We start from the raw sequence: 9,392 nt of genomic DNA, 5'->3' as shown, positions 1-9,392 counted from the left end.
ACGTAATCAAATCTACTGAGAAGCCCATCGGGCTTTACAGGATTTGATCACGTGATCAACTAAGTGCATTTCCCAGTGATATTTTGAATAATTATTGTCGTTTATTTCTTAATAAATGGTTTATTTAAAACTGAGCTAAACATCAGATTAAAATAACTGTTGTCATAGTCAAAGAAAAAATAGGCAATATTAAAAAAGTTTAAATGCTAACACTAGTATACAGTACATTTATAAGCGAATGAAAATTGATAACAATATCCTGAATGCTTTTTGTAAAACTGAGAAAAATACTTATATGAAAATTGCAGTCAATGTCAAACGAAAGGTCATAGTTAAAAGACTTATATGCAACTGTGATTCTCAATATGTATCAGCAAACCAAGTTTAATATAAAACGTCTTGAATGGTTTCTTTGAAGCTGAGCTTTAAAATTAGCTAAATCCAATCCTCGATGAAAGGACAGAAAAAAGGACGTAAGGACGGAAGGACGAAAGATGGACACGACAAACACTATATACATATTCATGGTGGAGCATAAATATGACGTTCCGAATGACGATTTATCCAACTCAAAAACAGTTGAAAAATGTATTTTAGACCTTTTTCAATTACTCGAAAACATGTACTTGTATAAACACGAATGCATGGAGTGTAGTTCCTATGCTTTTACCTTGCACGCTATATTTTCGTAACACTACACTTAAATTATACACTAGTTGTCATAAACATTTCAATACTATACGTAATTTTTAACTTCGGAAAGAGATGCATTTTAAACTCATTTCAGATAAAACTTAATTTACTTTAAGAAGTGTTGATTTTTTCATACGGTAAAGATATTTGTTTTTGGTCACATTAAACTAAGTCACAAGATTCTAAAAATTTTATAGATGAAATATGCTTTCGGGTTAGTTTTGCTACATATCAACAACAAAGGATGGCTTTTGCATTGGAAAATCTTTTTCCCTAACAAGGTTGTTATCCCATCGCTACGTCATGTTTTTATATAATGAAAAAAATACAAACTTTTTTTTTAATTTGTTATTATCCCATCACATGTCATAGAAGAATGCCTTAGTGCCAAGGTAAGGGCCCTGCAGCTGGCTTCACTATATTTACATAATACCAGAATAAATAATACAGTTTTTCATATGAAATTATATTTTTCCCTAACACATTCTCTCATAATCCGCTTTACAACATGCATATGATTATATTGATACCAATGATTAACTAATGAAATTTTGATATTGTCATCATTGAAAAATAAATATATATCTGAAACTGCAATGTTGCACTATAAAGTATTTGTATAACTTAATTTAAATATATATTTATCATCCTATCAAAATTATCACATTCAATCTCTTTTTAGCTCACCTGAACCAAAGGCTCAAGTGAGCTTTTCTTACCAAAATTTGTCCGTTGTCTGTCGTCGTTGTCGTCGTTGTTGTTGTCGTCGTAAAGGACAAGTGCACTTAAGCAATACTTTATGTGCCATTTTACATCAATATATATTTCCAAATCGTTCTCTATTGGTAATAGTTAGATACTATTGGATATTTCTAATTTAAAAGCATGTTAAGCGCCGCTTAAATCAGCATGGATTTGAAACAATGGAATATTTTGATAGGCCTATGGATACCCTATAAATCCGGAAAAGTCGTACCGAACCTTCTTTTAGTGTCGTTGATGTAAATCAATAGAATAGATATTTAAATCGATACTTGAACAACCTGATGGTGGATCATAGTCGGGCGCGTTTGCGGAATATTTCTTGCGCCAAACCCGTTTTCAAAAATATGGAATTAAGTTGTGTAATTGCCTGTATCTAAAATAAATAAACTAAGAAATTGGTACTCTTGCATTTGAAAAATTACAATGATAGTTTCATTGAATTTGAAATTAAAAAGGAGTGTTATAGGTGGCTTTCAATACCTGTTTCATTGTCTTGCATGAAGGTTAAAATGTTTGACACTTTATGAACGACACTTTCCCTCCCGTGTTCTTAAAAACAAATAAATGAAAACATCTCTAAGCGGCACGACTTTGACTTACTGAAACAAAACCTGCCTATATTTTACAGTGAGCACATTTGAGGAATGTTTACCTGGGGAGAACTCACGTGACTATCAGTATTTTAAATAATTTATTCCACACGTGGGTTCAGCATGGGTCATACAGGTAAATAGCTCTCACTTGCTATAGGAAAAACATTGTACTTTTTATACATTTTTAATATTTTAAGTACGAGCCTAATCGTGTGCAAATTTCATACTTTCACACAAGTTTTATGTATGTAATATGCGTCTTTTGTTATTCGCACAAGTTTGCACAACGTTAGGCTCATAGTTAACAAAGGCTTTGAAATGAATGACCGTTCTCGATTTACTATAGAAAATCGCCAATGTCGGCTGACCCCTACCACATTGTATAGTTTTGTTCTTTGTATATTCGTGGATTTCAGCGGTAAAATTTGTTGAATCGTATGGTTTAGATATCAATTAATGATTTGAGATAAAAAAATTTTGCTTGATTTGATTGTTTATTTTTTCACATTTTACCGGGGCCCATAAGTGCACTCGTTCTTTTTCACATTTTCATCTTCTCCTCAAGAACCACTGGGCCAATTTCAACCAAATTTGCCACAAAGTATTCTTGCGTAAAGGGAATTCATGTCTGTTAAAAAGAAGGGCCGTGCCTTTTTCCAAGGGGAGATAATAATGAATTAGAGAAAAATTATTGACATTTTTAAAAAAAATCTTCTTCTCAAGAACCATAGGACCAGGAAAGATGAAACTCATGTGGAATCATCTTCAGGTAGTGTAGATTCTAGTTTGTTCAAATCATGATCCCCTAGGGGGTTAAAATTCAAGCTTCCCCCCAACCTCAGTAAACTTTTAGTTCTGATCTGATATGTGCTTTTTCCTAGCCGATGTGCTCAGGTGAGCGCTGTGGCTCCTGGGCCTCTTGTTTTAAAAATATCAATATCTCTGTGTCTCTGGAAAAAAAAAACAACATGATTGTAAGTCAGGAACACCAATTTTGCATAGTAATGCATTCGTGGGTTAAATTCTATGTGCAATTCTATAGTAGAACCATCTTCACTGTATATCATATGTTATGTTGAAGAAATATTTTTTCCCACCGTAAATCATCAATATCTAGGTCTAATTTATTATCCCATTTAATTTCACAATTTGGGATTTTTCTTTTATATTTCTGAATTGTAAAAGTATCATAGAAATTTCTAACACCTTGTTTGCATTTTATAATTACTTTCTTAAACGTCAATATGCCAATAAAGGAATTGATCCAGTTAATATAAGTAACATTCTTAATCACAAAAGGATCCAGTCTTGTATTCCACCATATTTCAAGTGAAAGACTACACCTTGAATTTCCTACAAATTTACAACGACCATTGCTTCCAAACTTTTCAATTAAAATAAATACTTTACATCGCCTGTATACTGAGTATCTAAAACAAAATCCTCCATCGCGTTCATGTTCTTCTATAAGTATAGTCCTGCTAGACACGTTATTACACGTGACGTAAATATAATCGATAATCAGTACCTTAGATCACTTATTTTTAAAGGTTCTTAATATAGGGAATTCCGATTCTTCAACTGGCGTAGGGATTTCATAATATTATGGATTCTGTTGAAAATTATGCCAGACGATGGGCCAGTTATATAAATCAAAGTACTGAAAGCACTCATTGGAGTTGAACATGGTGTAAATAAAATCTTTGATCGGGAGGTTAAGTGAGTGAACAATATTACATGTATTAATTATTATTTTGTTTGTATTTTTAAATACAGACGACTGTTTCAAATTTTTTGAGTTGGAACAATCTTGATCGAGAAAGACGTGCAGATACATTGAATAGCAAAAAAATGCATGGGCCATAATGCTTGCCTGCCTACATTAGTCCTTTTTTATACCCCTTGCTTGAAAAGCGGAAGGGAATTTATTAATCATGATTTCTGTCCATCTGTTTGTTACACTTTAGGTATACCCATCTGTTATCCGCAACTCCTCTAACACCACTGAACAAAATTTTCATAGAATCTTTATTACATATCGCCGTTGTGCTTCTATTACTTTTTTATCCTACACAAATTTTGGGTTTCCCATTGGAAAACATGCAAACTGCCATTATATTTATATTAGAGGCGGTTGATCATTTATATCACTGCTCACTGTCTTCAAATTTGTAATATATTTTTCCTTTGCACCTTTACCCATGTGTTATGAAAATTTCAGTTTCGCAGGAATAATATCAATGTTGATAAAATGTTGATTTTAACACAGCATCCTTTTCAGAGCTAACAGGTTTGTTGTATAAAACTTCTCTGTGTATAAAAAAGTATTTCAATTACACGAACATTATACATGGAGTACGTCAGAACTTAATCTTTTTTAATATTGTGAAGAAAAAGCAATACCAAGTTAAAAACAAATATTTATTGACGAAACATAAAAACAGTGGTATATACGAGAGTTTGTGTGCGTACAAATTATCTGGTATGTAAATGAGGTTTTTCTTTTATTTAAAAAATATACTTAATTTTGTTGTTTTTAATCGCGATTTTACGAAAACATCGGTGTCCGTTTTTGGTTTTAATATTTATAACAAAGTACTAGTTTTACCGCTTTTTGCAGGTAATACTGCTGATTAAGTAATAAATACGCATGTTTCCTAAAGTTTTTATGCATTAACGAATTCAATTAAACCAAGAAAATGTTCATGAAAAGTTTGAATATGACTAAATTTAACGTTTGCCGTAAGTATGTAGAGTTGTGCTTCGCATCTCTTTCAGTGTATATGACGCTACACTAAAAATGAGTTCCGTTACGAAAAACTTTCATGGTTCTTTATAATTTAGTTTTACATATGCACTTTGAACGAATTCTTATATCCAAAATAAGATTACTTTATCATTACATTTACTTACATTATGGAAATAAGATTAATTCAGGAGAAAATGACATGAACTATTTGTCGCGGATGTTTATGCATGTTTTCTGTTGAATATCATCGGAGTAAATCAGCTGACACAGTAGCCTCGCTTTCGTCTCTATGTAATCAACACAAATTACTGTGCATGTTAAATACGTGATAACCATGGGAGATTGAACATAGTTCAACTCCCAAAAATACGTTGACACCTTGTCAGATTGAAATAATTGTATCAGATTCACGTTAAAGTCGCGTATTGAAAGATTGAGGAGCACTATGAAAACTATTTATCCTTCTGTATTCAATTATCCAGAAATGAAAAAGAATAAAGATTCGTTACATGATCAGTACGTACTGGTCCCTACCAACAAAGCAGGTTACAACATTGTCTTCGTTAATGTAAGGTTCATTATACCAGATCAGATCAGAAAACTTTAGTTAAAGTCGGAGTTTTACAACAATTAACAAAAGCTCTATAGAGCTTTTGACCGACATAATATTAGTACTACAAAAATATATGCATAGATACATAAATGACTTTATACACATAAAACATAATTAAGATTACATTGTCATGCATCACAACAGACATATTTACACATACACATACAAAATAACACAGAACAGCACATATAGCATCATGCATAAAAATAAGACAAAACACAGGAATTGACTATAAATGAATGTCAAAATCGCACTTATGGTCTAAAAGAATAGTCTATGATTTATATATTTTGATAAAAATATAGCAAATTTGTTGAGTAAAAGGTATATGTCTAATATATTAAATTAGATTTATGGTAACTAAGTTTACTCATTATTAAAACAAAAAAGCAAACAGAACTTAAAACAGATTAAAAATACCCTTATAAAAAGAACTAAATAAAAAAATGAATCTAAAAAGAAATTGATCAAAAAGCTGACGATTAAAATATGAAGATTAAGATCTGCAGGAGCCGCACTTACAGGAATCTCAATTCCAATTATTCACTTGACTTTTGAATTGATTAATTGTGGTTGCATTTCTAATTGTTTCAGAGAGTTCATTCCATAGTTCGGCTCGTGCATATCTAAAAGAATGTAGTCCATGTTTTGTAGTTCATACCCTAGGTACCTGTACTGCGTTACTTTTCCTAAAATGATATGGTAAAAGTGAAAAGATCAGATAAATAAGCAGGACTTTCATTCTTTAAAATTTTAAAATCTTCTCTGGCCATAGTCCTTAAGGATATCCGATCCTCAGCCAGGAAGGATAGCCGCAAAAATTAATATTTAATTTGAAATGAATCAAAATGAAGCTTAAAAATGAAATTTTCTCATGCACAAATTTTCATTTTATTCATGGTTATCAGATTCAAGGTTTTTGAAGTCTAAGAAAAGATCGTATCAAAGTTGACACCTGTACCCTATAAAAGGAAAACAATAAATACAGTTTTAGAAAAATAAGATTTTCTTGGATCTAGCCTTAGATTCCAATGCTTAATAACATGATATAAAATAAGAAGTGATTTGTCGTGTCTTGCAATGCTAGCAAAAGCCTTTTATACCATGTATTATAGAAAACATGACGGAAAAAGAAAACAAAAAATAATAAATAAGTATGAAAATTATAGCAATTTCTCTGAATGAATGGATACTTATCGTTTTTTAACCTAGAATACATTTGTTGATCAATTTGTAATTAGAAAATGCATTGCTTATATATTGGAGATTTTACAATTTTCATTATATAATATGATTAACTTTAAACTTAAACTTTAAAAAATACTGTGGATAAGTATACATATCTTTGTTGATTTAGAGATACTTTTATGAGTACTATGAAATACTTAACTGCTTATTCTATAACCCTGAAGATCAGACTACCTTAAGAAGGATATGGAGATAACGAACAGTATTCAGTCTCAATGTCCATGAAACAGTACAAAATAAGAGCAGAGCAAACACGGACCCCGAAACATTGCTGCATAAGTAAGGGAAGTTGATGATAGAAAAGTTAAAGTCATCATGTTTATCATATAGCTTGGTTGTTAGATTACCATTAGAGTCTTTTTCAAGTAAAATATCCAAGAATGAAACAGAAATGTCAGACTCATATGAATATAAAAATAAGTCTGATTATAAAGAAGCACAATTTGTACCCATGGGAATTCCAATAGATTGTTGGAATACCTTGTCTCCAAAAACCACATAGATTATGTCAATCAGAAACTCAAGCATCTTCTTGATGTCGACTTCAGTGTACTTATGTGTGCAATCAAAATCTGTTATAACAAAATAATTTTACAAATGACCATTGACGAGGTAAGTAAATTTACGAGTTCCATTTTTATTGAAGAAGCAGCTATCAATGATATCAAAAGGCCTAGATTTTAATTTTTTGTGGGGAAATGTTGTGTGTAAAGTTCTAATTAAAAAATATGGATTTCAATATCAATATCAATAACAAAAAATAAACTGATTTATTCTGGTGAAAAAATAATATACCGCGCAACTGTGTTAAATAAAGTCATCTTAATAGGTATGAACATCTCCGTCTTTTAATAATCTTTATTTGTTTCTATACATGTACTGTGATTTTCTTCACAGTTCAGAAATGACTGTAGCGGAAGAATTGAAAATATATTTGTTGGAACTACTCAGAAAAGAAAAATTGGGTTAAGAAAAGTAAACGGATATGTAATTTCTGTGAATTCACTCATATTGTAACAGGAGTGAATAGTCCTCTTAATTTTCATAATAATTATCAATCAAAGAACTCTTTAATATTATTTTATAATATTTATTATATGCATATAACAACATTTTTTCATCGATAAATATTCATATATTGAAACATAAAAAATTACAGACTGGCATGAATACATGTATATAATATATATTATATCCAACGGAAGTATATCAAGTCTACAGGTCGACAAATCTACTGGTCTACAGGTCTACTTTTCAACAGTTTGACAGGTCTACGGGTCGACAGGTCTACAGGTTAATAAAGTCGCCGTTAATATATATGGTATGTGGCAACGCACTTTGAAAAAATTACACACTTTGAAAAAACTTTTCAAAGTGCGTTAAAATTGGGACAAAATCAACGCACTTTGAAAATTTTTTTTAAAATTGCGTTGAGAGTCTACATCAAAATATTTTACCATGGAGACACTTAAAGCACTTTAAATCATATTTTAGTAATGGAAAGATTTTATTTGTTATTTATCTTTCAAAAAAAATGTGAATTGATTTTCTCCCGCCGAAAAGAGGAGAAGACGGGTATAAGATCCCTCAGTCCAAATCTTTATCTTTCCAAAACATAGGTGTCGGTAACAAACGGGGGAGGGGAGCAATAAACCCAAAAAGGGTAAGCTGCATTTTCAATGCTTATCCGATATATATCTTTCCAAAGTAGTGGTGGGCTCTTCGCCCGGTCTCGAAGTCTATGTCATAGTTAAAGTACATGTAAATTTTATCGAGTGTATCATGGATAATCAAGGGGGCGGTGACGAGTTTGCGAAGCAAACGAGTCCCCGCCCCCTTGATTATCCATGATTCACGAGATAAAATGTAATTAAACTGACTTGTATCAATGAACCAATAAGAAAGCTTAAAAATTAGGGCGAAAATTTTCCATGAAACAGCGTGGAAATTTATTCCGGAAAATAACCAGCGAAAATATCGGGGGTTTTCGTAATAGGGGAGCGAAAGTATCTTCAGCATTCGATAGATTTCGTTATCATTTCCCGCGCTGCAACCGGCATATTACTGGTTCTATAGACTCTCGGGACATTCCGTAGTTATTTACCGCTAATTCTTCGTGATATTCTACACATTTAGTCATTTACGTTGATTAAGTTGAGGAGGATGGACGTGTTAGGCTTAGACGATTTGCATTTGTCGACTATTAACCTAGGCGATTTAGGCGATTTAGACTTTTTTAACATGTGTGGAGCTACCGACGAAGATATCGAACTCTTGCAGGTATGTGATGAAATTGAAGAAGAAAATGCCATATCCGAGGGTCTATGTGAAGTGCTGAATTTAAATCGTGTCGAAAATATGGACAGTGAAATTGGTACCGAATTTGGGTCTTTCAACCTAGATACAGTGGACCTAGCTGATATTTCCGATGCAAAGCCTCGACCAGTAAATCAGAACCCGGTGATGATAACAGTGAACGGTTCGGAAGACCGGTGACAGATGATGGAATTTCAAAATTGATTGCGTCGAACGAGAATGCTAACACCAAGAAAAATACCACCTGGGCTCTCAAGGTTTTGGAGGAATGGCGAGAAAAACGTAATGGTAATTCCGTTGATGAAATACCACTCTTACATTTAATGACGGCAGAACAGTTGAATTTCTTCCTTGGGCGCTTTATTGTGGAAACTCGGAGAAAAGATGGCATTGAATACCCTCCCCAAACTCTGTA

The sequence above is a fragment of the Saccostrea cucullata genome, unplaced genomic scaffold (assembly GCF_032062105.1).
Source record: "Saccostrea cucullata isolate Sc308-1 unplaced genomic scaffold, CSIRO_AGI_Scuc_v1 ctg1775, whole genome shotgun sequence".
In the NCBI taxonomy this organism is placed as follows: Eukaryota; Metazoa; Mollusca; class Bivalvia; order Ostreida; family Ostreidae; genus Saccostrea; species Saccostrea cuccullata.
Note: the sequence above shows the minus strand (reverse complement) of the source record.